The sequence below is a fragment of the Bos taurus genome, chromosome 6 (assembly GCF_002263795.3).
Source record: "Bos taurus isolate L1 Dominette 01449 registration number 42190680 breed Hereford chromosome 6, ARS-UCD2.0, whole genome shotgun sequence".
Classification (NCBI taxonomy): Eukaryota; Metazoa; Chordata; class Mammalia; order Artiodactyla; family Bovidae; genus Bos; species Bos taurus.
The window spans coordinates 112,178,482-112,205,244 of record NC_037333.1 but is presented as its reverse complement, the minus strand read 5'-3'; the positions used below and the strand labels follow the sequence as shown (position 1 = coordinate 112,205,244).

The 26,763-nt window shown below is 46.7% G+C and overlaps 1 long non-coding RNA gene across 1 annotated transcript; it reads right to left on the bottom strand.

The window, feature by feature from the left end:
• Positions 1-398: 398 nt before the first annotated feature.
• LOC132345554 (uncharacterized) lies at positions 399-21,261 on the bottom strand. Its single transcript, XR_009494972.1, has 2 exons — positions 20,714-21,261; positions 399-14,196 (listed from the first exon to the last, which is right to left on the bottom strand). It is a non-coding gene; the product is annotated as an uncharacterized lncRNA (long non-coding RNA).
• Positions 21,262-26,763: the final 5,502 nt, after the last annotated feature.

Below are 26,763 nucleotides of genomic sequence, written 5' to 3'. Positions count from 1 at the left end.
AGATAAGAATACTGGAGTGGGTTGCTATGCCCTCCTCCAGGGGATCTTCCCGACCCAGGGATCGAACCCATGTCTCTTGCATTGGCAGGATTCTTTACCACTGGGCCACTGGGGAAACCCTATTATCCTATACAACTAATATAATTTAATTTTCATGTGCATTATTTTGGAAAATAGAGGAATAGGAAGTGGGATAAATATTAGAACTCTTCATTTATCTCTTCAGTTTATCTGTACCAGGTACATGGGCTCAGAACTCAGGTCTGGCCATGACCTGGTCCATATAAACCTAGATAGATTTCCATGCAGCCCACCAAATTCCGATTTGTTTTTCCTCCTTTGAATTTGGTCATGGCTCTGTGCCATCCGCAGTCGATTGAAAAAACAGAACGCACAACTCAAAAGTAGAAAAATCTGTTTTATTTAATGACTTTGTTGTTGCAGTTCAGTCGCCAAATCGTATCTGACTCTTGCCAGGCTTCCCTGTCCTTCACCATCTCCCGGGGTTTGTTCAAACTCAGGTCCATCGAGTCTGTGATGCCATCCAACCATCTCATCCTGTCGTCCCCTTCTCCTCCCGCCTTCAATCTTTCCCAGCATCAGGGTCTTTTCTAGTGAGTTGGCTCTTTGCATCAGGTGGGCAAAGGATTGGAGTTTCAGCATCAGTCCTTCCAATGAATATTTACGATGGATTTCCTTTACGATGCACTGGTTTGATCTCCTTTGGTGACTTTACTGAGGACTATAGCCTAGGAAACAGCCTCTCAGAGAGCTTGGAGGGTCTGTCCCAAAGAGGTATGGGAGGGGCCAGGATGTATACGAATTTTTGCAAAAACAGGCAAACCTAAAACGCATGTAATCGAAATCAAAAGATTACTGTGCAGGTCACAAAATAGCAACATCTCAAGTGAATGGGTTTAGGGCTTTTCTGTGTCTAGGAAGCTGCAAGAATCTGGGCTCATTGAAATCATTCCTTTGATGGGCACCTCAGCGCTCTGGGGCCAGTCTCCTGTTTTCTCCACCCTGAGTCCCCCGAGGGTGCACCCTTGGGGGCGGCTGCAGTGGCTGAGAGTCTGACCCCTGCAGCTTCCTTTCTTTACTGAAAAGGCAGGTGGCCTTTGTCTGTGCACAGAGCGAAGCCTCCAGCTTTGCTCTTCCATGCGCCACCCCCCCCTTCAAAACCAATGCAACTGAAATCGTTCTGTAGGCTTCCCTGGTGGTGGAGTGGATAAGAACCTGTCTGCCAATGCAGGGAAGGGACCCGGCTTCAATCACTGGTCCGGGAAGATCCCACAGGCCTCGGAGAAACTAAGCCCGTGTGCCACAACTACTGAGCCTGTGCTCTAGAGGCCCGAAAAAGCTGCAAACAGGAGAAGCCACCACAATGAAAAGCCCGTGCAAGACAACTAGAGAGAAGCCCACGCTCAACACCAATGAGAGAAAGCCCGCACTCAGCAATGAAGACCCAACGCAGCCCCGCAAAGAAAGGAATGCAATACAGAAATCGTTCTGCAGAAACAGGAGTGGAGGACATGCTGGAGCCCTCTGGTTGGTTGTCAATGGACTGGAGTGGAAGCTGGGTGCTATGAGGGGTTCTGTGTACCTGGACCTTGAGTGTCGGTGGGAATCTGTCTACCTAAGCTGAGTGCCCCTCCTGGCTACCTTGCTTCTGGCTTTTTACGCTGCAATATGTGCCGGGAGCAGGAGCTCCACCCGTGGCAAAGGTCATGAGGAAGGAGGCTGGGCATACGCAAAGGCGGGATTGAGCCTCAGGAGTCCCCCTGGAAATTCTCGAGCATCTACCCCCAAAACCAGAGTCTGCCTACTTTCTGCTTTGTGCTCTCACCTACACCTCTGACTTTACGGGGGGGCTGTCCCCCACTACCTCTCTCTGAAAAAAGAGTTAACTTATAGCTCCAGTTAATAATATTTCTGGGTGTGATAGTGTTTCAACCTACAAACTCCTTTGGAAGTCCTCTAGCCTGCCTGAATAGGTTTTTCCAGCCACATGTGATTGTTCAGAGCCTCCCAACTGTGAGAGGCAGGAGATGTTCTAAACTGTCTAAACACAGATTCCTTTGAGTAGTTAAAAGATTGATTAGAAATTGTATTGGTGAAGGGTTTTTCACTTGTTGGGCCAATGTTTGCTGCTAAGTCTCCATATCCCTTACCTGCTGTGTCCCTGGCAATATTTGTAACCTTGGACCCTTGAGTTAATTCTTTGTCTTGATATAGCCCACCACACCTTTGCTCCGTAGGAATGCAACTTTATCTAATGCTTCTGGAGGGTGGCGCTTGACTAATCACCTTTAGAGAAAAATAAGTTTTCTGAAGAAAGGGTCTTAAAATGTTAACAGGCCTCTTGGCCAGAAGATGACGCAAATCACCTAAACTTTTGCATATGATAAGTTTGCAGGAAGAAAGCCTGGCTTACTGCATGACTCTACCCCTTCCCCCATTATCCTCTATGCACAACTTAAGGTATAAAAACTACTTTGGAAAATAAAGTGCGGGCCTTGTTCACCCCCATGTCGTTTCTTCTCTCACCTTCTGGCTGAATTATTCAGCCTCTTTTTTCCACTGAATTTCCTCACTGAGCTATCCTTATTCTATTACTCTTTATATCTTTAATTAACGTTTAAATAAGCTGTTGTTTCCTGATCGCCGATTCCATCTCCCCTTCGAAACCCCTGACTCCACCAGGGCTGGACCCCGGCAAATATGAGTACGTTTGAATAGCGTGAAAGCGTGAGTTGCTCAGTCACGTCTGACTCTTTGCAACCCCATGGACTGTAGCCCCACCATGCTCCTCTGTCTGTGGGCAAGGATACTGGATTGGGTTGCTATGACCTCCTCCAGGGGATCTTCCTGACCCAGGGATTGAACCTGGGTCTCCTGCATTGCAGGCGGATTCTTTACTGTCTGAGCTACCAGCATTTGAATAGGAGTGAATAATTTTGTTGAAGCCTTGGGAGTCAGCACCCACGGGTCACAACATTATCTCATGTGGTGAATGAGCTTCTTGGCTCATGACAGGAAGCTAACATCCCAGAGACTCGCCGTGGCTGACCGCAACCTTCCCGAGTACCAGGCCTCCGGCTGTAGGGCCAACACCTTGCTTTGATGATACCTAAAGACTTACAGAAGCTCAGGTGATGAGGTCTCATAGAAACAAGACATCAAGAGACTTGTTTGTGCCCAGTTTGGGTCCTGGTTTTCTAAATGTGTCTGGGCTTCCCTGGTGGCTCAGCTGGTAAAGAATCCACCTGCAATGTGGGAGACCCGGGTTCGGTCCCTGGGTTGGGAAGATCGCCTGGAGAAGGGAATGGCTACCCACTCCAGTATTGTGGCTTGGAGAATCCCATGGACTGGGGTTCAAAAAGAGTTGGACACGACTCAGTGACTTTCACATCCCTTTCTAAATGTGAAGATCTGTTTGTTGTTGCTTAGTTACTAAGTCGTGTCTGACTGTGACCCCAGGGATTGCAGCCCACCGGGCTCCTCTGTCCATAGGATTCTCCGGGCAAGAATACTGGAGGGGGTTGCCATTTCCTTCTCGGGGAGATCTTCCTGACCCAGAGATTGAACCCATATCTCCTGCTTCCTGACGCAGAGTGAATGCACACCTCCTGCTTGGCAGGCGGATTCTTTACTGCTGAGCCACATGGGAACCCAAAGGTCTATACGTTGATGGTATCACTGCGGTTCATGGACCACCATCAATGGTTTCACCCGAGAGCTCGTTTAAAATGTGAAAACCTCAGTTCCACCCAGACCTGCTGGATTACAATCTGTATTTTCACAAGGTTCCCAGGGAATCAAGTACCCAGTCAAGTGTGAGAAGCCTCAAAGTCTCTCATATCTTTTGCCCTGATTGTCCAAAAATAACCAACTGATGAAAAGTATTTGTGCCCCGAAACGCACCAGGATGTCATCATATTTTTTCAGACTTTGTAAGGAAGGCTGAACCCTGCGTCCATGAGGATAAACAACAGGCAGTGAGGGGTATACCTTGAAGCAGCTCGAAAATGCCAGGTAGATGAGGCAGAAAGGTGGGGAAATTCTACCTAACATTTAGCTTGGCAAGGAAACTTTAGTCAGTGAGGCAGACCCCTGTCGAGTGAGGAAGGCACAGCTGTGAAGTTTCTGTTTGAGAGGTGTTAGCTCCTATCCCCAGGTAAGACTTTAGTCATTCTATCATGGGTCTCTCTCTCTTTCTTTCCCTGAATTGGGCGTAGATTCAGGCTGTGTGAATGGCCTGTGATGGCTGGTTTTATTGGTAAATGTGGCTGAGCTGCAGTCCCCAGAGGCAATCAAACATAATTCTGGATGTTTCTGTGAGTTTTTTTTTTTTTTTTTTGGTACAAGATGAATATTTTACTCAGTGAGCTCTGAGTAAAGCAGACTTCCCTCCTTGATGTGGGTGGGCCTCGTCTAGTCAGTTGAAGGCATCAATAGCCTAAGGGTTGATCTGCCCTGAGCAAAAAAAGGAATTCTGCCAGCAGATGGTCTCTGGGCTTCTTCAGCTGCAACATCAGCTCTTTCCTGGGGTCTTCAGCCTGCTGGTCTACCCTGAAGGTGATGGACTTGTCAGCTCCCACGACTGCATGAGCTAATTCCTTAAAAATAAAGCTTTCTTTGGAAATTAAGCCTGAATATTCACTGGAAGGACTGATGATAAATCTGAAGCTCCAATCCTTGAGCCACCTGATGCAAAGAGTTGATTCATTGGAAAAGACTCTGGTGCTGGGAAAGGTTGAAGGCAGGAGGAGAAGGGGATGACAGAGGATGAGATGGTTGGATTGCATCACCGACTTGATGGACGTGAGTTTGAGCAGGCTCTGGGAGTTGGTGATGGACAGGGAGGCCTGGCGTGCTGCGGTCCATGGGGTCGCAAAGAGTTGGATGCGACTCAGAAAATGAACAACAATAGGTAAAGATATAGACAGATGACTGATGGTAGGTAGATAATAGATACAGATAGGTAAACAGATGGAGGTATTGATATAGATGGACAGATGATTGATAGATATGGAGACAGATAATAGACATAGACAGATAGGTTGACAGAGATAGATAGATGATAGGCAGATGGATGGATGGATGGATGGATGACAGATATAGGTATAGGTACAGATACAGATAGATGGTTAATAGGTAGATACTATATATACAGATAAAATTATACATATTGATATAGATGAATAGACAATTGACGGATAATAGAGATAGATGTAGACAGTTAATACATAGATGGATGATACATAGATGATTGACAGGTAGATAATAGACATGGATGGATAGATGGGCAGACAGATATGATGGATGGATGGATAGATGGATATGATGGATGGATATATACATATGATGGATGGATGGATGGATAGATATGTGGGATGGATGGATGGATGGATAGATATGATGGATGGATGGATAGATGGATATGATGGATGGATGGATAGATAGATATGATGGATGGATGGATGGATGGATAGATAGACAGATACAATGGATGGATGGGTAGCCAAATAGATATGATTGATGGATGGATAGATATACAGACAGATATCACTGATGGATAGATGGATAGACAGACAAATAAATATTAAGGATGGATGGATAGACGCAGACAGATATGATTGATGGATGATGGATAGAGATATGATAGATAGATGGATAGATAGAGATAATATAATGCATGCATGGATGGATAGAGATGATGGATGGATGGATACATATGATGGATGCATGGATAGATATGACTGAGGGATGGATAGATGGATTGATATGATGGATGGATGGATAGATAGATATGATGGATGGATAGATATGACTGACGGATGGACGGGTGGATGGACACACAGGTAGATAAGTAGATACGATGGATGGATAGATAGATGGGTGAATGGATGGATCCTACCGACTGTGTTTCCCTGCAGAACCCTGGCAGACATAACACCCGCATCTACCACAGGCTGACATGAGGCAGTATACCTGAAGGGGTGACAGGTGACCCAACTGTCAGGATTCCAGCCCAGAACCACTCCCAGGTACAGCTAGAAGCTCAACATCTGTCACTTGGCAAGTTAGGACTAAAGGATTTTCCGGCTTAACACGGGCAATCAGCCACTGGGTGACCGAATGCCTGCCTTTTGCCCGAATTTCCTGTCTCTCTTTCCCCAGCTATTACTCTTCCCACACCCCTTCCTCCCCAACCCCAGACTCTTCCATGAATCCACCCTGAACCAGTCTGAACTTCTTCAGATTCTTAACAGAGGGGACCGGTATTCCTCCCTGGAATACCCTCCAGCTCGTGGCTGGCTATGTCCATGTCCCCTTCACGTGTTACGTTAGATGTCTCCAGATGGCCTCTTCTGACCTCTGAGTGCAGGGGAGTGATCTTGTAGACACCTGGACCCTTATTTCAAACATAAAAATCCATTGACTGATAATTCATTTTTCCAGAATTTTAAAGCAAGCAAAAGATGAGAACAAAATCAACCCACCGAAGATTCACTAGCCTTTTCAGGACAGGAAGAAAAAAAAAAACAAACCCTAAATAGAATACCTGGGACGTCCCTGGTGGCCCAGCAGTGAGGGATCTGCCTTCTCTCTGGGGGCTCAGATGGTAAAGAAGCTGCCCACGATGGCGGAGACCTCGTTTCGATCCCTAAGTCATCAAGATGCTCTGGAGGAGGGAAGATCCCCTGGAGGAGGGAACAGCAACCCATTCCAGCATTCCTGCCTGCAGAATCTCATGGACAGAGGAGCCTGGTGGGCTACAGTCCATGGGATCACAAGAGTTTGGACACGACTTAGCGACTAAACCACCAACAAAGAAAAAGAATGCCCGCCGATGTTTTCTCCTTATCCTTAATGTCTGACTTGTCTCACTTTTTCCAAGAACCCATCTTTCTCACAGATTAGAGGGAAAAGGAAATTGTAGAAGACCCACGTGGGTTAATTTCGTGTTTCAACTCGAGAAGTCATGGGCAGCCTGGATGTTTGAGTCAAGTTCATTCTGAATGTGTGATGCCTAAAGGCATCTGTCTCTCATCCCAGGGGGCTGTGGACGGGGGTCCAGGGCAAAGGAAGAGAAAGACATTACATTAGTGATGGTACCAAATGCAAGAATCTTGTCCTTTGGGGGTGGTGGGGGTTTAGTCGCTGACTCATGTTTGACCCTTGTGACCTCATGGGCTGTAGCCCACCAGGCTCCTCTCTCCAGGGAATTCTCCCGGCCACAATACTGGCGTGGGTGGCCATTTCCTTCTCCAGGGGATCTTCCTGACCCAGGGATCGAACCCATGTCTCCTGAATTGCAGGCAGTCTCCTGCATGGCAAGCAGATTCTTTTACCGCTGAGTCATGGTCCTATGGGGAGCATGCGATAACTGATCATTGTCTTCTGAATGTCCCCACTTTTCCTACGTTGGAACACAAAGGGACAAGCTTTCTGATCCTACGTGTCTGGGGAAACGTGTATATATAATGAAATAGCATCAATATTTCAAAATGTGAAACAGGTTGTCCAGTGATTTCAGAAGACATCAAGACAGGTTGTCCAATGAGCAGATGCAAAATATACTTCTACTGACTGTAATGGTTATGCCTTTTTAAGAAAAGATTTATTTTATTGTTTAATTTTTGGCTGTGGTGGGTCTTTATTTCTGCACAGGGGCTGTCTCTCATTGCAGAAAATGGGGAGGGCTACTCTCCAGCTGAGGGGCATGGACGTCTCATGGCGGTAACTTGCTGTGAAGCATGGGCTCCAGCCGTGTGGGCTTTAGTAATTCTGAATGAGCTTAGCTGCATTGTGGCAGGCAGGATCTAACTGGACCAGGGGTGGAAATCTGTGTCCCCTGCATTGCAAGGCAGATTCTTAACCACTGGACCACAGGGGAAGCCCCAATAGTTATGCTTTTAATAAAGCTGAATAGACATAAAGTGCATTCATACATGTGTCTATGTCTGTGTGTACGTGTGGTGATGGGCATGTATGTTTCTATATGTCTGTATGTGTTATACAAGAGACCTCACTTTGGCAACGAGAGGTCCATCTAGTGAAAGCTATGGTTTTTCCAGTGGTCATGCACGGATGTGAGAGTTGGACCATACAGAAGGCTGAGTGCCCAAGAATTGATGCTTTCTAAGTGTGGTGTTGGAGAAGACTCTTGAGAGTCCCTTGGACTGCACGGAGATCCAACCAGTCCATCCTAAAGCAAATCAGTCCTGAATATTCATTGGAAGGACTGATGCTGAAGCTGAAGTTCCACTGGCCATCTGATGGGAAGAACTGCCTCATTTGAAAAGACCCTGATGCTGGGAAAGATTGAAGGCAGGAGGAGAAGGGGACGGCAGAGAATGAGACGGTTGGATGGCATCACTGACTCAATGGACATGAGTTTGAGTAAACTCTGGGGGTTGGTGATGGACAGGGAAGCCTGGTGTGCTGCAGTCCATGGGGTCACAAAGAGTCAGACACGACTGAGTGACTGAACTGAACTCAAGCCTTTATCAAGGGTAGTAGAAAAGCTTTTGCATATTACAGATAAATATGTATAATATGTGTGCTGCGATTCATGGGGTCACAAAGAGTCGGACACGACTGAGCGATTGAACTGAACTGAACTGATATGTTTTAGAAAACTTATAAATTTTTGCCTAACTAAAAACTCAAGACATTTTGATTCCACTCATTTGATTTAGTATGAATAGAATGCCAGATTTCTCATTAAAAATAGCTTTGCAGCAAGCAACAGAGGTTTAGTGTATAGCACAGGGAACTATAGGCAATATCTTATAATAACTTATGATGGAAAATAATTTCAAAAATAATATATGTGTGTATTTGTACAACTGAATCACCTGGCTGGGCACCTGAATCATTGTAAGTCAACTGCACTTCAATAATACGTATCTATTTTACAAAACAAACAGAAAAAAGCACAGCTTGGCTTGCCTGAAAATGGTGCTCCCCAAAGTCCCGTGAAGGTCACAGCACCTGCCATCCCGGTGGAAACCAGAGACAGGATCTAAGTCATAACGACCTGCACTAAGAAGATGCAAGCTCTGTCAGGGAGGCGGCCCCACAGAAGAGACAGCGCTGGGCACAAAGCGACGGGGCTGCCGTGTGCCAGCCTGCATGGGTGGGACTGGGAATTCCACCCCTGGGCTGGTTGTACACGCCGGGTACCAAATGGGGATGCAAGTGGGTTTTCCGTTAAGTTCTGAAGACGAGCTCTGATCCCAGAGATGCTGTGACTACTGGAGTCCCCGGCCTCCAGGATCCAATGCCTGATGCTCTGAGCTGACGTCCTAACAACAGAAATACAGTGCATGGAAGAAATGCCATGTGCTTGAATCCCAAAACCATCCCCCAACTCCCCGATCTGCGGAAACGTTCATCTGCTGTGAAACTGGTCCCTGACGCCAAAATAAGGTTGGGGACCTCGGCTTTAAAGCATCATCAAGCCAAAAAGCTCCCCGGGGCTCCGTAACTGCAGTCACTGAGGTCAGGACAGCTGTGCAGGGGTGAAGGAAGAAATTGCCAAGCTGTGCCGAGTCCCATCTGGACAAGAGTCCGGTCCTAATGAGAAATGGAGTTTGGTGGCAAGGTGCCCCATGTTTAAACCGTCTTCTCAATGGTTTGTCACAAGCCTTCCCTTCGAGTATCTCTTCCATGGCAAAGAAAAACTCTAGACTTTTCTCCTGGACGAGCTCTAAATATAGACCCACGTGCGTCATCTCGAAGGTGCATGTCTTTGGAGGTGACCTCTTGGCTTGTTGTTCCGGGACATGATGGACCTCAGGGTTGGAGATTTTTTTTTTTAATTTGTTTTTAATTGGAGGACAACTGCTTTACAGTGTTGTGTTTCCAGGAGAATTCTTTGAGGACAGGAAGAATACCCCCTCCTTTTGTGTGGCTTTGGGTTTTTCTGTTTATTTTGTGGAAAGTGTGTTTTTGTTCCTTATCTCTGCTAAGTCTGGCAAAGCACAGAAGATGCAGGGGTGAGCCTCTGCGGGGTATGAGCTGTGCGAGCGTGGACAGGTCCCGAAGCCGCTCAGAGGAGGCGACGGGTCACACAGTCATCGTGAGGGTCCACCGAGCTTGTGCAGGGAAACTTCCTACAGCCAGACCCCACCCTCAGTACCGTTTACATGGAGGACCCTTGTCAGTGATACTGGCGTGGAAACCACTGTACGAGCACAGAGACTACTGCAGCTGGTGCTAGAGCAGTCACTTCTACAACGGTCAGCTTGACGACTACAACGGTAACAGTTACCGTGACGACTAGTGCTATGGCTGGTACAAGAGTGACCACTGCTACAATGACTATGCCAACTGGTACTAGAGCAGTCACTACTACAACCGTCAGCTTGACGACTACGACGGTAACAGTTACCGTGATGACTACTGCTATGGCTGGTATCATAGTGACTACTGTTACAACGACTATGCCAACTGGTACTAGAGCAATGACCACTACAACCGTCAGCTTTACGACTACAACCGTAACAGTTACCATGACGACTACTGCTATGACTGGTACAAGAGTGACCACTGCGACAACGACTATGCCAACTAGTACTAGTACAGTTACTACTACAACTGTTAGCTTTATGACTACAACCGTAACAGTTACCGTGATGACTGGCCTAGTGAAATTACTACTCTAACTGTTAGCTTTATGACTACACTTGTAACATTTCCCATGACAGCTACTGCTATGACTGTTATCATAGTAACTACTCGACTACGCCAGCTGGTACTAGTGCAGTGACTACTACTACTCTTAGCTTTCCGACTACAATGGTAACAGTTGTCATGACGACCACTGCTATGGCTGGTATCATAGTGACTACTGTTACAACGACTATGCCAACTGGTAGTAGAGCAATGACTACTACAACCGTCAGCTTGACGACTACAACGGTAACAGTTACCGTGACGACTAGTGCTATGGCTGGTACAAGAGTGACCACTTCGACAATGACTATGCCAACTAGTACTAGTACAGTTACTACTACAACCATCAGCTTTACGACTACAACCGTAAGTTACCATGACGACCAGTGCTATGAGTGGTATCATAGTGACTACTGTTACAATGACTGCCAACTAGGCCTAGTGAAATTACTACTCTAACTGTTAGCTTTATGACTACAACTATAACATTTCCCATGACAGCTACTGCTATGACTGGTATCATAGTAACTACTCGACTACGCCAGCTGGCACTAGTTCAATGACTACTACTACTCTTAGCTTTCCGACTACAATGGTAGCAGTTGCCATGACGACCACTGCTATGACTGGTATCATAGTAACTACTCGACTACGCCAGCTGGTACTAGTGCAATGACTACTACAACTCTTAGCTTTCCGACTACAATGGTAGCAGTTGCCATGACGACCACTGCTATGACTGGTATCATAGTAACGACTGTTACAACTAAGCCAACCAGTCCTAGTGTGATTACCACTATAATGATACGATTAGCTTTACTACGACAACTGTAACATTTACAGCAACTGCTACTGGTCCTGGTCCACCCAGTACTACTGCTGCAATGAGCATGGCCAAGAGCCCCACTATACTTACAAATCTTACTACCACAACTGTGATACTTACTGCTACATCAATTGCTGCTACCGCTGCTGCCGCTGTGATGATTACTACTACTACAGTGACTGCATAATTTGTACTACTACAACTGCCACTACTATCATTCCAAGTACAGCAATTCCAATGACAACAATGACAACTACTACAGTTATTGCTAGTGCTACAACTTACGCTACAGCAAATGATACTACGGTGGCCATGAGTATTAGACACTACTGTAGTAGACGTGACTTTCACAACTCTACTTTTTGCCACTGCTACACCTAAAGCTACAACAATTAGCACGGCTCCAACTGTTACTATCCCCACTTCCTATTACAACCACAACTTCGTCAATTGCTACTGCTACAGAAACCACTATTACAACCACTACCACAACTATTGCGTTTGCTCCTACAGTTGTAACCATTACGATAACTAACGTGCTTATAAAAGCTACTAAAAACATTCCTCGTGCTGCAACTGCGACAGCATTTGTTGTTTTTGTGAAGTGGCTCAGTCGTGTCCGACTCTTTGCGACCCCGTGGACTGTAGACCCCTGCCAGGCTCCTCCGTCCGTGGGATTTCCCAGGCAAGAATACTGGAATGGGTGGCCATTTCCTTCTCCAGAGGATCTTCCCGACCCAGGGATCGAACCTGGGTCTCACGCTTTGCAGGCAGACGCTTTTACCGTCCGAGCCACCAGGGAAGTGACAGCGTGAGTACTAATACAGTTACTACTACACGTACTGGGCTTTCCATGACAACTGTAACATCTCCCACTATGACCACTACTAACAACGTTACTGCTGCTACGATTGTGAGCACGGCTACAATGACTACAGAAATCAGGACTACTGCAATTACTGCTCCAACTATTATGGTTACTCCTGCTACAGTAATATTGACTGCTCTAACGACTATTGCTGCTTCTACAAGGATTACTGCCGCTACAGTAACTATAGCAATTAGTACTAGTACAACTGTTACTATCACCACTACAAGCACAGCATTTGTGGTGACTAAGACAACGATGACCACCAAAATTACTGCTGTGCTATGGCTATAACAACTGCTACCCCAGATACTACTGTGATTATCACAATTGCTGTGATAATAAACTTTTGCTACTGCTACACCTACTGCTGTCACAATTAGTGCTGCTACAGCTATAACTATCGCAACTCCTGTTACTCCCCTAACGACAGCAATGGCTACTGTGACAAAAACGTCTATTACAACCACTACTGCAATTATTACTCCTTCAACAACAATTGTTACGATTGTACCGCTACAACCACTAGTGCAACCATCACACTTACCAGGAGTGCAATTATAACAGTTACTACAACTACAAACACTACTACAATTATTACTAGTGCGACAACTGCAATTACTATAAGTAGTAGTATTGTAATTACCATGATAACTGTCAGATTTACTACAATTTGGGCTTCCCTGGAAGCTCAGTGCTAAAGAATCTATCTGCCAATGAAGGAGATGCAGAAAATAGTAGGTTCAATCCCTGGGTGGGGAAGATCCCCTGGAGGAGGGCACGACAACCCACTCCAATATTCTTGCCTAGAAAACTCCATAGACAGAGGAGCCTGGTGGGCTACATTCCACAGGGTCACAAAGACTCGGACAGGACTGAATCGACTTAGCATGCATCACAATAGTGCAAAAGAGACTTTTGATGGATCCAGACTCACCTCCCAAGTTGGCATGGGCAAGAGAGCATTTATAGCCAACGAGCAAGTGGGGGTCAGCGGATGGAGAAATCACTGGTTGGGGATTGTGCCTCAACTGACCTCACAGGTTTCCCGCTGAGGGCTGGGCAGGGTGATGAGATACCATTTGGGGTTGGTGGAGAACGAGGAACTCGATCAGATATTGAGACAAACTGATACAGATGCGGACTCTTCCACCCGTATGAACTGTGTGACTTGCGGGACACCTGACTCAGGCATTCTGCCTCAGTGTTCTCAGGTATAATTAACGGCCAGGGACTTCCCTGGTGGTCCAGTGGTGAAGACTCTGCTTGCCAATGCAGGGGACACAGGTCCCATCCCTGGTCTGGGAAGATCCCACATGCCGAGGGGCAGCTAAGCCTGTGCGCCCCAACCACAGAAGCCCACATGTGCCCCAACTACAGAAGCCCACGTGCGCTAGTGGCTCACAACAACAGAAGCCACTGCAACGAGAAGGCCGTACACGGCAACTACAGCGTAGCCACCACTCTCCTTTGCAACTAGAGAAAAGCCGGCACAGCAGGACAGACTCAGCACGGCCAAAAATACATAAAAATTATTTTTTAAAAAGTTCTTGAGAGAGGAAATCCTGAGTTCTCATCACAAGGGAAAAAAAAAAAAATATATATATATATAAAGAATCATGTCTTCCCACAAAGTAGTTCATGGAATGCACACAAATGTTAGTCACATGGACAAGCACACTCAGCAGGAGCTGATTCACCGATTCTAGAGATGGCGTGCGAATTTAGTCTCTTGCCGATTTGGATCACTCCACTTCCATTTTTGGGCTATCCACAAGGGCTGTCCGTAAAGTCAAGGGACTCTCCCGAGTTTCTGAAATTATGAAAAGGATAAAAACATTTCAGTAGAGGCATGGATGGTTGGAACTCTTTCCCAAACTGTAATTTTTTTTATTTTTGTAGTACATGCCAGTTAAGGGGATTTTAGCAAATACTGTAATGATGATGATGATGATGATGATGATGATTTTACTTATTTATTTGGTTGTGCTATGTCTTACTTGCAGCATGTGGAATATAACCCCCTGACCAGGGATAAAACCTGGGCTCCCAGGTATTGGGAGTGCGGAGCGTTACCCACTGGAGCACCAAGGAAGTCTCCGAATACTTTCATTCTTAAAATGGATTTCAATTCCACATTTTCATGTGAGAAGACCTGCCCCTCTTTCTGTTGTTTTTAGTCATCAAGTTGTGCCCAAGTCTTCGCAATCCCATGTACTGCAGCCCGCCAGGCTCCTCTGTCCATGGGATTCTCCAGGCAAGAATTCTGGACTGGGTTGCCATTTCTTTCTCCTGGGGTCTTCCTGACCCAGGAATAGAACCCCCATCTCCTGCTTAGCACGTAGACTCTTTACCACTGAGCCACCTGGGAAGTTCCATCCCACTTTTCAAGGCCACTAATTTACAGAGGAAAGTATCAAAGACATAATGATCAACTTTTTTTGATTTTTGTCCCTCAGAGAAGAATATGCAAACTATTTTGTCATTATTAGAAAATCCTATTAAAGACATTTTATCCGCGTTCCAGGGCTTGAAGGATCTGAAGGCAAGGATGACTTGGCTGTGACCTGATTATTGCAAAAATTTAGTAAATCATAATCTGTTTCGCTTCCTGTTTTTTTGATATTTTTTGAAGTGTGGATTAAGAACCAAACCCTCTTTACTCTTTCTAACTGCTCTGTAGGCAAAAAATTTGCATAATGCAAAGAATGTTCGATTTAGGGCATAAATCTATTTGGCTGTATATTCATTTGTTTATTTAGAAACTGGTTGCCTCTCTACACCCCAAGTCTGTAGCACTGGATGGTTGCTGACTGCAATACACTGCTGTTCATTCACTAAGTTATATCCGACTCTTTGCAACCCCATGGACTGCAGCACGCCAGGCCTGCCTGTCCATCACCAACTCCCGGAGTTTACTCAAGCTCATGTCCATCGAGTCAGTGATGGCACCCAACCATCTCATCCTCTGTTGTCCCCTTCTCCTCCCGCCTTCAATCTCTCCCAGCATCAGGGTCTTTTCCAAAGAGCTGGCTCTTCACCTCAGGTGGCCAAAGGATTGGAGCTTCAGCTTCAACATCAGTCCTTCCAATGAATATCCAGAACCGATTTCCTTTAGGATGGACTGGTTGGATCTCCTTGCAGTCCAAGGGACTCTCAAGAGTCTTCTCCAGCACCGCAGTTCAAAAGCATCAATTCTTTGGCACTCAGTCTTCTTTATGGTCCAACTCTCACGTTCATACATGACCACTGGGAAAACCATGGCTTTGATTATACGCACGTTTGTTAGCAAAGTGAGGTGTCTGTTTTTAACACGCTGTCTAGGTTTGTCTTCGCTTTCCTTCCAAGGAGCAAGCGTCTTAATTTCATGGCTGCAGTCACCATCCACAGTGATAGTGAGTACAATACTGTGAATTGTATGAACTGTACTGAAATTTATTTGAAAACTACTTTGGAAGTAAAAGATAATTCTACAGTACCTTCACTGTGGAATTTTTAATAATGATTTTTTTCCCCCTCATCAATGCTTGGCAGTCCAATATCATTGTGTCATTTCTTGCAGCTGAGATGAAATGAAGCCAAACCAATATTGGTTCTTCTGCTACTCTTTTCTTTCCATGAGCACTTGTAGAGGTTTTTTTTTTTTTTTAAGCGTTTGGACAGTGCTACCAGAACATGTGTAGAATTGGTTTTCTTTCAAATTTTCACTGAGAACTCAGCATGTAGTCGTTTTTCTATTGCTTGGCTTGCAACATTCATCTTTCATCATTTCTATAGTTAGTGTTTCTGGTCGATATAGCCCATATTCCTTTGTAGGAAATCCGGTTTCCAGTTTGGCTTTGGTGAGTGTTCTCAGTGTCTCTAAGTTGATGTTTTATCCCCATAAGCATTTTCAACTCTCCGCTGCATGCTGGAAACATTTTTTTTTTTCCGCCTCAGTTTTCTATTTCACCAAAAATTGATTTCTCACCATACAAACTGCCTGCATTCACACTTTAAACTCTGAGGTTACGTTTATCTATTTCGTGCACACTATTGCATCTCTGCTTATTTCTCAGGATCAAATACCCCAATTTTCTCTGAATCCCAAAGGTTTTTAAATCACATTTTTGTTACGAAAATCTTTTCTTCTCACAGTTGGAATATACTCAGCTTACAGTGTTGTGTTGGTTTTGGGTTTATAGCAAAGTGACTCTATTACACATACATTTCTCAGATTCTTTTCCCTTATACATTATTACAAGACACTGAATATAATTTCTTGTTCTATATAGAAAGACCTTGTTAGTTGGTCAGTAGTGTCCAACCTTTGTGACCCCATGGACAGTAGCCATTCAAGGTTCCTCTGTCCATGGGATTCTCCAGGCAGCAATACTGGAGTGGGTTGCCATTCCCTTCTCCAGGGGATCTTCCCAACGCAGGGACTGAACCTGGGTCTCCTGCATTGCAGGCAGATTTATCATCTGAGCAACCAGGGAAGCCCCTATATTTATCGGTGTGTATTATCTATCTTACATACAGTAGTGTGTATATCAGAGAAGGCAATGGCACCCCACACCAGTACTCTTGCCTGGGAAACCCCATGGATGGAGGAGCCTGGTAGGCTGCAGTCCATGGGGTCGCTAGGAGTCGGACACGACTGAGCGACTTCACTTTCACTTTTCACTTTCATGCATTGGAGAAGGAAACGGCAACCCACTCCAGTGTTCTTGCCTGGAGAATCCCAGGGACGGGGAGCCTGGTGGGCTGCCATCTATGGGGTCACCCAGAGTCGGACACGACTGAAGCGACTTAGCAGCAGCAGCAGCAGTGTGTATATGTCAATCCCAAACTCCAAATTTACCCCTTCCTCCTTTTTTCCTTCTTTTTCAATTATTCTTGTTTGTATTTTATTTGGTTTTGGGTCAGGAAGATCCCCAGGAGAACAGAATGGCCACCTACTCCAGTATTCCTACCTGGAGCATCCCATGGACAGAGGAGCCTGATGGGCTACAGTCCATGGGGTGTCAAGAGTCAGAGATGACTGAGCGACTGACACTTCTTTTTGCTTTCCTACTTAGCAATATGTATAGCAAAGTGTCTTCTGTAATTTTGGTATCAGAGTGCCGCCTAGACCATTTATTTAAGGCATGGATGACATTGACTTGTCCCTCTTTGAAACCCTTATTAGAGATTTTAATTGGAGATTGAATGTGAAGGAGGGAGTTACCGTCTGGATTAAAATTTGCTCTATGAAATCAGCCTTGGGGGATGGACTGTTACTCAGGGAGAGGAGCAGAAGGAAGACATCCTGGTTGGGGGTGGGAGAGGGCGAGATTCTGCTGATAGAGACGGGAGGCAGGTGAGACCGGTCACCCCGTCCCCCTCGTCACCCCCTCCCTCATCCATCTAACAAACTGCTCACTTGAGACGCAGGTCCTGGGAGGTGCAGACAGACTCCCAGCGGGGACAGTTCTTGCTCCCACGGAACCTCTATTGCAATAGGAGGAATCAGCAGTGAATAACAATAATAAGGGGCTTCCCTGGCAGCTCAGCAGTGAAGAATTCCCCTGCCAGTGTCAGAGACCCGGGTTTGACCCCTGGGTGGGGAAGATCCCCTGGAGGAGGGCATGGCAACCCACTGCAGTATCCTTGCCTGGAGAATCCCATGGACAGAGGAGCCTGTTGTGGCTACAGTCCACAGGGTCGCAGAAGAGTCGGACACAACTCAGCAACTAAACAACAACAACAAAAAGAAATTAAAGGCTAAAGAATGTGATGTGTGTATTAAGGAATTAAAAAGATGGTGAGAAAGGTCCCTGTGAATGGAAAGGTCAGGGGCGACCTAAGGGGGTGATATTCATCTTTAAAAAAAATTTTTTTTTATTGGAGAATAATTGCTTTACAATGTGTTGGCTTTTGCTGAACAATGAAGTGAACAGCCGTACGTGTACAGATACCCCTCCCTCCTAAGCCTCCCCCCGCCCCATCCACCCCTCTAGGTCATCACAGAGCAGCGAGCTGAGCTCCCCGAGCTACGAAGCACCTTCCCACTAGCTGTCGATTTTACACACGCTTGTGTATAGATGGGGAAACAATGAAACAGTGACCGACTTTATTTTCTTTGGCTCCAAAATTACTGCAGATGCTGACTGCACCCATGAAATTAAAAAACACTTACTCCTTGGATGAAAAGCTATGACAACCTAGATAGCATTTTAAAAAGCAGAGACATTACTTTGGCAACAAAGGTCCATGTAGTCAGAGCTATGGTTTTTCCAGTGGTCATGTATGGATGTGAGAGTTGGACTGTGAAGAAAGCTGAGTGCCGAAAAATGGATGGTTTTGAACTGTGGTGTTGGAGAAGACTCTTGAGAGTCCCTTGGACTGCAAGGAGATCCAACCAGTCCATCCTAAAGGAAATTGGTTCTGAATATTCATTGGAAGGACTGAGGCTGAAACTCCAATACTCTGTCCACCTGATGGGAAGAACTGACTCATTGGAAAAGACCCTGATGCTGGGAAAGATTGAGGGCAGGAGGAGATGGGGACGACAGAGGATGAGATGGTTGGATGGCATCACCGACTTGATGGACATGACTTTGAGCAAGCTCCAGGAGATTGTGAAGGACTGGGAAGCCTGGCGTGCTGTGGTCCATGGGGTCACAAAGAGTCGGACACGACTTAGCCACTGACCAACAACAAAAGTTAGGATGCCTAGGACACTCAAGGCTCTGGTCCACATGCACGATGGCGGCTGGGTCTCAGCTGGTGGCTGCCAGGGTGGTGACAAGTGGACACACAGCAACCGTATGTGATGGTCAGAACTGGCAAGGCTTGGAAACGTATTGAGTCTGGTGGAGAAGGAAGAATCAAGCTTCCGTCTTGTTTTGACCAGCTGAACGATGCTATTTACAAGGATAGGAAAGTCTGCATTGTACGGACCAAACGGTGTCCCTCACCTAAAATTCGTACGTTGAAGGCCTTGACCCTCAGTGCAATGGTGTTAGAAGCTGGGCGGTGATGAGATGTAGATGACCTCTTGAGGGTGGGGCTCCCATGATCGCCTTGGAGAAGGACATGGCAAACCCAGTCCAGTATTCGTGCCTGGAGAATCCCATGAACAGAGGAGCCTGGTGGGCTACAGTCCAGTGGGTCTTAAGAGTCTAACACAACGGACAGACTTCACACATACACACACATAAGGAGAGAAAGAGACCACATCTCTCTTCTCTGCACCACGTGAGGATGTGGTGAGAAGGCAGCCACGTGCCTACCAGGAAGAGAGCCTGCGTCGGGACTTTATCAGCCCACGCTGTGATCTTGAACTTCCAGAGCTTCCAGAACTGTGAGAGAATGAATTCCTGTCATTTAGCCTGGTCTCTGACGTTTTGTTACAGCATCTGGAGCTAAGGCACTGAGTCTGGTGGACTTTTGCTGGTCTTGCCTCTTCCAAAGTCCACACAGTTGCCTTTGTTTTGGGGAACTAACCCTCTTTTTCTATGCAGAGCGTTCTTCCATCACCAATGACGTTAGTCACGGATGGGTTACGGTGGATGACTCCGGTTTTCTGACCAGCTTTTGTTCGGAAAATGGGATTGGGACTGTTCATCCCAATTTGTTCCCACTGTTTAGTCGCTACCTCATGTCTGACTCTTTTGTAACCCCACGGACTAGGCTGCTGGGCTCCTCTGTCCATGGAATTCTCCAGGTAGCAATACTAGAGTGGATACCCATGCCCTTCTCCAAAGGGATCTTCCCAACCCAGGGATCGAACCTAGGTCTGTTGCGTTGCAGGCAGATTCTTTACCAGCTGAGCCACCAGGGAAGCCCAAGAATACAGGAGTGGGTTGCCTGTCCCTTCTCCAGGGGAATCTTCCTGACTCAGGAATCGAACTGAGGCCTCCTGCATTGCAGGCGGATTCCTTACCAGTTGAACTATCAGGGAAACCCCCAACCTCCACACAAAGGGGCTTTTTCTAAACCTGTTAAAATAATGCCACACATGTGCTGGTGACCACTGGTGCCTGATGCTTCTGTTACGTCGAGAAAAGAAGTGAGGATGAGGTGAATGGACCAGGTCAATCAACAGGATGTTCCCCTCACCTGCAGACCCCGCCCGTGTGAAGGTGGACTTGCTGAAGTTGTCTAATCGCCACGTGGGTTCATTCAGGGAATCTCCCTGCATGTGAACTGCCGTATCTGAATACTGAAGAGGCAACCTCCACTGTGAAATACCCCGGCTCTGAGACACACCAGAGACCTCAGTGGCACTTAACCCTGAACCGCTTTCTGCAGCCTCATGAGACCCATACCCAGGGTGGGGGAAGTGATCATGCTTCTGCACTCACCTGCTGTCCTGTTATTTCAGCTGCACACAGACACGTGCTGCCTGATTCAGACAGGTTTCCAGGGTCAGAGTATTACGTGTTTCACCTACGGACCATTGGGTTGAAATCCAATAGAAGAGTTAGCAGAGTCGATCGTGTTCGATATTTTAACCAGCTGTTAAGATCCATATTTTCCCCTGAAGGTCGAGTTTCTCTTGCACTTGGAAGAGAATTCTGCCTTCTAGCTGGCAGAATTCACCTTCTTTTAAATGTGGTGTGTGTGTGTGTGTGTGTATATGTATATATTTATAGGAGGTATAAGAGACGTGGGTTCAATCCCTGGGTAGGGAACATCCCCTGGAGAAGGAAATGGCAAGTTCCTTCTAGTTGGCAGAATTTACCTTCTTATAAATGTGCTGTGTGTGTGTGTGTGTGTGTGCATGTGTATATATATATGTGTGTGTGTATGTGTATGTGTATATGTGTGTGTCTGTGTGTGTATATGTGTGTGTGTATATTTGTGTGTATGTGTGTGTATATATGTGTATGTGTGTGTATATGTGTGTGTATATTTGTGTATGTGTGTGTATATATGTGTATGTGTGTATATGTGTGTGTATATATGTGTGTGTGTGTATATGTGTGTGTGTGTGTGTGTGTGTGTGTGTATGTGTGTGTGTGTATGTGCTGTGTGTGTGTGTGTGTATATGTGTGTGTGTGTGTGCTGAGTCACTCAGTCCTGTCCGACTCTCTGGGACCCCATGGACTGTAGCCCACTAGGCTCCTCCGTCCATGGGATTTCCTAGGCAAGAATCCTGGAGTGAGTTGCCATTTCCTCCTCCAGGGGATCTTCCTGATTCAGGGATCAAACCCATTTTTCCTGTGGCTTCTGCACTGGCAGGCAGATTCTTTATCACTGAGCCATCTGGGAAGCCCCGAGTGTGTGTGTATAAATATAAGCATAGAGACAGACAGACAGTGGTGTATTATTTAGCCATAAGAAAAACATGAAATAGTGCCATTTGGAACAATACGGATAGCCTTAGACAGTGTCATACTGAGTGAAGTAAGCCAGACAGCAAAAGACAAATATCATGTGGTATCACTTACATGTGGATCTATTTCTGTTTTGTACATAAGTTCATTTTTTGTCATTTTAGGTCCCACATGTAAGTGATACCACATGAACTTATGTACAAAACAGAAATAGATCCACTGACTAAAAAACAAACTTAGGGTTACCACGGACCTTGGTGGGCTGCCGTCTATGGGGTCTGATAGTCGGACACGACTGAAGCGACTTAGCAGCAGCAGCAGCAGCAGGGTTACCAAAGGGGAAGCAGGGGAGGGAATAAATTAGGACGTTGGGATTAGCATACAGACAGTACTGTATATAAAGTAGATAAGCAAGAAGGACCTACTGAATGGCACAGTATCGAGTCAATATTCTGTAACAACCTATAAGGGAAAAGACTCTTAGGATACACATTGTATGTATGTATGTGTGTGTGTGTATACACACAGGCGTGAGAGATGCAGGTCTGATCCCTGGGGTGGGGAAGAGCCCCTGGTGAAGGGATGGCAGCCCACTCCAGGGTTCTTGCCTGGAGAATAGATGCACAAAGGAATCTGGCGGGCTACGGTCCATGGGGCCGCAAAGCCCTGGACACAACTGATGGTGACTTAGCAGGCATGCATGTGTATATGTATGTATATGTATATAAAGCTAAATCCCTTTACCGTACATCTGGAACAAATACCACACTGTCAATCAACTCTACCTCAATTAATAAAAAAAAAAAAACAACAGACAAAGCATTAAAAAAAAAAAAGAAGAAGCCATCATCCTTTAAAGGGCATTTCTGATGAGGTCAGGCCCACCACCACCCCTCTCCTTTTGATGGGCTCAACTTCACCCACTGCAACATGGTCACGGGGCGGGGGGTGGGGGCTGACACCCGCCGTGCTCACACTCCAGGGGAGGAGATTATACAGGGTGTGCGCACTGGGGAACAGACATCTTGAGGCCGCTTCAGAATCCTGCCTCCCACTGCTCCCTCCTACACAGCCTCTGCCTCCAGGGCCGCAGCGTGCCTCCTGGTGAACACACCTGAGATCTGACAGGGGCCTCATCAGATTTCCTGGGCAATTTCCGGTCCACTCACAGGGATATCCTGCCTGGTCTGTAAAGGGGTTCCACATACTCAATTGGGGAGGCAAGGTTGCACAGAGCAGTCGAATTTTCATGACATTGGATTGCTCTATGTTTGCAAAACAGTGCTTGCCTGGTGGCTCGGGGGGGCAAGGAATCTGTCTGAAGGGCAGGAGTCCCAGGCTCAATCCCTGGATCAGAAATATCCCCTGGACAAGGGCATGCTTCGCAACTCACTCCAGGACTCTTGCCTGGAGAATCCAATGGACAGACCAGCCTGGTGGGCTATAGTCCATCGGCTCTCAAAGACTCTTTATTTTTTTTCCTCCCCAGACTAGTTTCAAAATATCCCTTATAACACAACACGAGTCTGTGTTAGGTTTAGAAAAGCATGTCTCCTCGGTTTCTCCCCACTGTGGGCTCAAGAATTGAGTCCCGACCATCTGCCCTGTTCCCCCCAAAACATACTCTTCCAATTACGAGGCCATTTTCTCTGCTTTCTCCCGAGAAGAAACAAGAGCCCGTCAATGCATTTGGCCGACTGGCACGAAGAAATCCTCATTTACCCGTCACAGCTTGGCAAGCTGTACGTCACTCAGTGGAAGCTGGCTGTACTGGCTTCTGCCCACCTGCTGGGCAGCCTCACGGAGGCTCTGAGGAACATGGGATCCACTTAAGGCTGACTTTTCTAGGAAAGACTGAGTCTCTGCCTTCTAGGAACTAGCCAGTGAGCTCCGAAGAACTTGGACAGCTTTATTGAGCCATTTTGAGTCCCCTCCCCACTTCTGTAAAACACACACACACACACACACACAAACTTACTGTGGTGAACCATTTATAAAATAAAATATATAATTTTCACCATTTAAAAACATACAGTTCAGTAGCATTAAGTACATTCACAGGGTTCTGGAACTCACAGCACCACCCATCTCCAGGACTCACTGTTCTCGGAAAATGGAAAGGGTTGCGGTTAAACTGTAGCCCCATAGCCCCCGTCAACCAGCATCTTCCTGTCCTTTAAATCTGACTTCTCCAGGGAGCACACGAGTGGAACCATATAGTATGTGCCCCCTGCGTCTGGTTTATTTCACTGAGCATAATTCCGAGATGGCTCAGCAGTAAACAACACGCCTGCCAATGCAGGAGGTGAGGGTTGGATCCCTGGGTCGGAAAGACCCCCTGGAGGAGGGCGTGGCCACCCGCTCCAGTATTCTCGCCAGGAGAATCCCGTGGACAGAGGAGCCTGGCGGGCTGCAGTCCGTGGAGTCGCTGGGCTGGACACGACTGAGCGACTGAACAATCACAAAGTTCTCGAGGTTCCTCCACATCGTTAGCCTCTGCCGGAATTTCCTTCCTCTTTAAATGTAAAACCCTATCACTTGTGTCTGACTCTTTCCAGTCCCACAGACTGTATGTAACCCACCAGGCTCCTCTATCCATGGGATTCTCCAGGCAAGAATACTGGAGTGGGTGGCGGGGTCTCCCACATTGCAAGCAAATTCTTTATCATCTGAGCCACCAGGAAAGCCTGTTTAAAGGCTGAGTAATATTCCCTTTATGGGTGGATCACCTTTTCCTTATAAATTCATCCCTCCTTGGAATCTTGGTTTATTGGCACACTTCAGCAGTTGTGAACGGCACTGCTATGAACACAGGTGTGCAAATCTTTCTATAAGACCCTGCTTTTTGTTTTACTGCAGGCTCAGTACGCTCTCTGTTTTGGGATGGAGTCGATACGGCTCAAAAGGAGAACGTGGAGTTCATATCTCCTCACAGGGCCTCATCTCAGCACAGAGGCCCAGCTGCACCCAACTGCCCACAAGCCACACCACTGGACGCCTCAGGACAGACAACCAGCAAGACAGAACGATGTACACCAAGACGCAATGACTGAGAAATATGTTAAGATGAAAGAACATGGTCAAAACCTACAAGACCAAATCCATGCAGAGAAAATAGGTAATTTTCTACCTGAAAAAGCATTCACAGGACTGCTACTGAATTAACCAAAATTTCACAAATAGAATGGAGGGGTTTTGGAGAACATATAAGAAATGTCTCAAAGGACCTAGAAGAAAAAGAGAAAAACAGTGATGAACAGCACAATAACTGCAATGAAAAAAATATACTGAAAGGAACCAACAGCGGAATAACTGAGGCAGAAGAACAGGTAAGTGAGCTGGAAGAGAGAAAGATTCTGTATTCTTCTCAGGAGAATATGCTTGTCCTCGGAACATTCTTCTGAGGAGCAGAATACAGGAAAAAGAATGAAGAGAAATGAGGAGAGCCTCAGAGACGCCCAGGACGACATTCAAACGCACCAACACTCAAATGATAGGGGTCCCAGAAGGAGGAGAGAAAGGGTCTGAGAACATACTTGAAGAGATTATGGTTGAAAGCTTCCCTAACATGAGAGAGGAAATAGCTACCCAAGTCCAGAAGTGCTGAGAGGCCCACAGAGCATAAACCCAAAGAAAAAAGCGCTCAGACGCATATTAATCGAACTAACAAAAATGAAATTCAAAGGAAAAAAATATTAAAAGCAGCAAGGGAAAAACAGCCACACACAAAGCGATCTCCGTAAGTTTACCAGCTGATTTTTCGGCAGAAACTGTAGGCTAGAAGCGACTGGCAGGAAGCATTTAAACTGATGAAAGGGAGTAACCAACAAGCAAGATGACTCTACCCCAGCAAGGGTCTCTAAGTCAGAGTCCACAGAGAAACAAAAAGCTTCCCGGACCAGCAAACGCTCAGAGAATTCAGCTCCACCAGAGCAGCTTTATAAAACTCTCTGCGACCCCCGTGGACTATATCGAGTCCATGGGATGCTCCAGGCCGAATACTGGAGTGGGGACCCTTTCCCTTCTCCAGGCGATCTTCCCAACCCAGGGATCCAACCCAGGTCTCCCGCATTGCAGGCGGATTCTTCACTAGCTGAGCCACCACGGAAGCCCATGTGCATATCCAGATATTGCTAAGGGGACAGGCATACATATATATGTATATGTGAGTATGTGTGTGTGTGTATATGTACATGTATATGTGTATGTATATGTGCGTGTGTGTGTATATGTGTGGGTGTATCTCCAACAGTAATAGGCAACGTTCAAAGACACAGCACGGAAAGAGCAAGCTACTCCTGCAAGTATTGGAAAATTGCTCCAATTTAAATGCCCCCAAAAGGCAGAAGATCCACCTTTAGGAAAACTTGGTCAATGCATCTCAGAGAAAAGGGTGACGACCAGCCAACACCCACGACAGAGCTCCCCCTGTGCTCCATCTTGAACCCGTCCAAGAGCTCCCCCCATGCACCATCTTCAATCCGTCCAAGAGCTCCCCCCGTGCGCCATCTTGAATCCGTCCAAGAGCTCCCCCCGTGCGCCATCTTGAATCCGTCCAAGAGCTCCCCTACCCCGTACGCCATCTTGAATCCGTCCAAGAGCCCCCCTACCCCGTACGCCATCTTGAATCCGTCCAAGAGCTCCCCCCGTGCGCCATCTTGAATCCGTCCAAGAGCTCCCTACCCCCCGTACGCCATCTTGAATCCGTCCAAGAGCTCCCCTACCCCGTACGCCATCTTGAATCCGTCCAAGAGCTCCCCCGTGCGCCATCTTGAATCCGTCCAAGAGCTCCCCCCGTGCGCCATCTTGAATCCGTCCAAGAGCTCCCCTACCCCGTACGCCATCTTGAATCCGTCCAAGAGCTCCCCCCGTGCGCCATCTTGAACCCGTCCAAGAGCCTCCCCCCCATGCACCATCTTCAATCCGTCCAAGAGCTCCCCTGGTGCGCCATCTTGAACCCTTCCAAGAGTTTCCCCCGTGCGCCATCTTGAACCCTCCCAAGAGCTCCCCCCGTGCGCCATCTTGAATCCTTCCAAGCGCTCTGCCTGGGTGCCATTCTGAATCCGTCCAGGAGC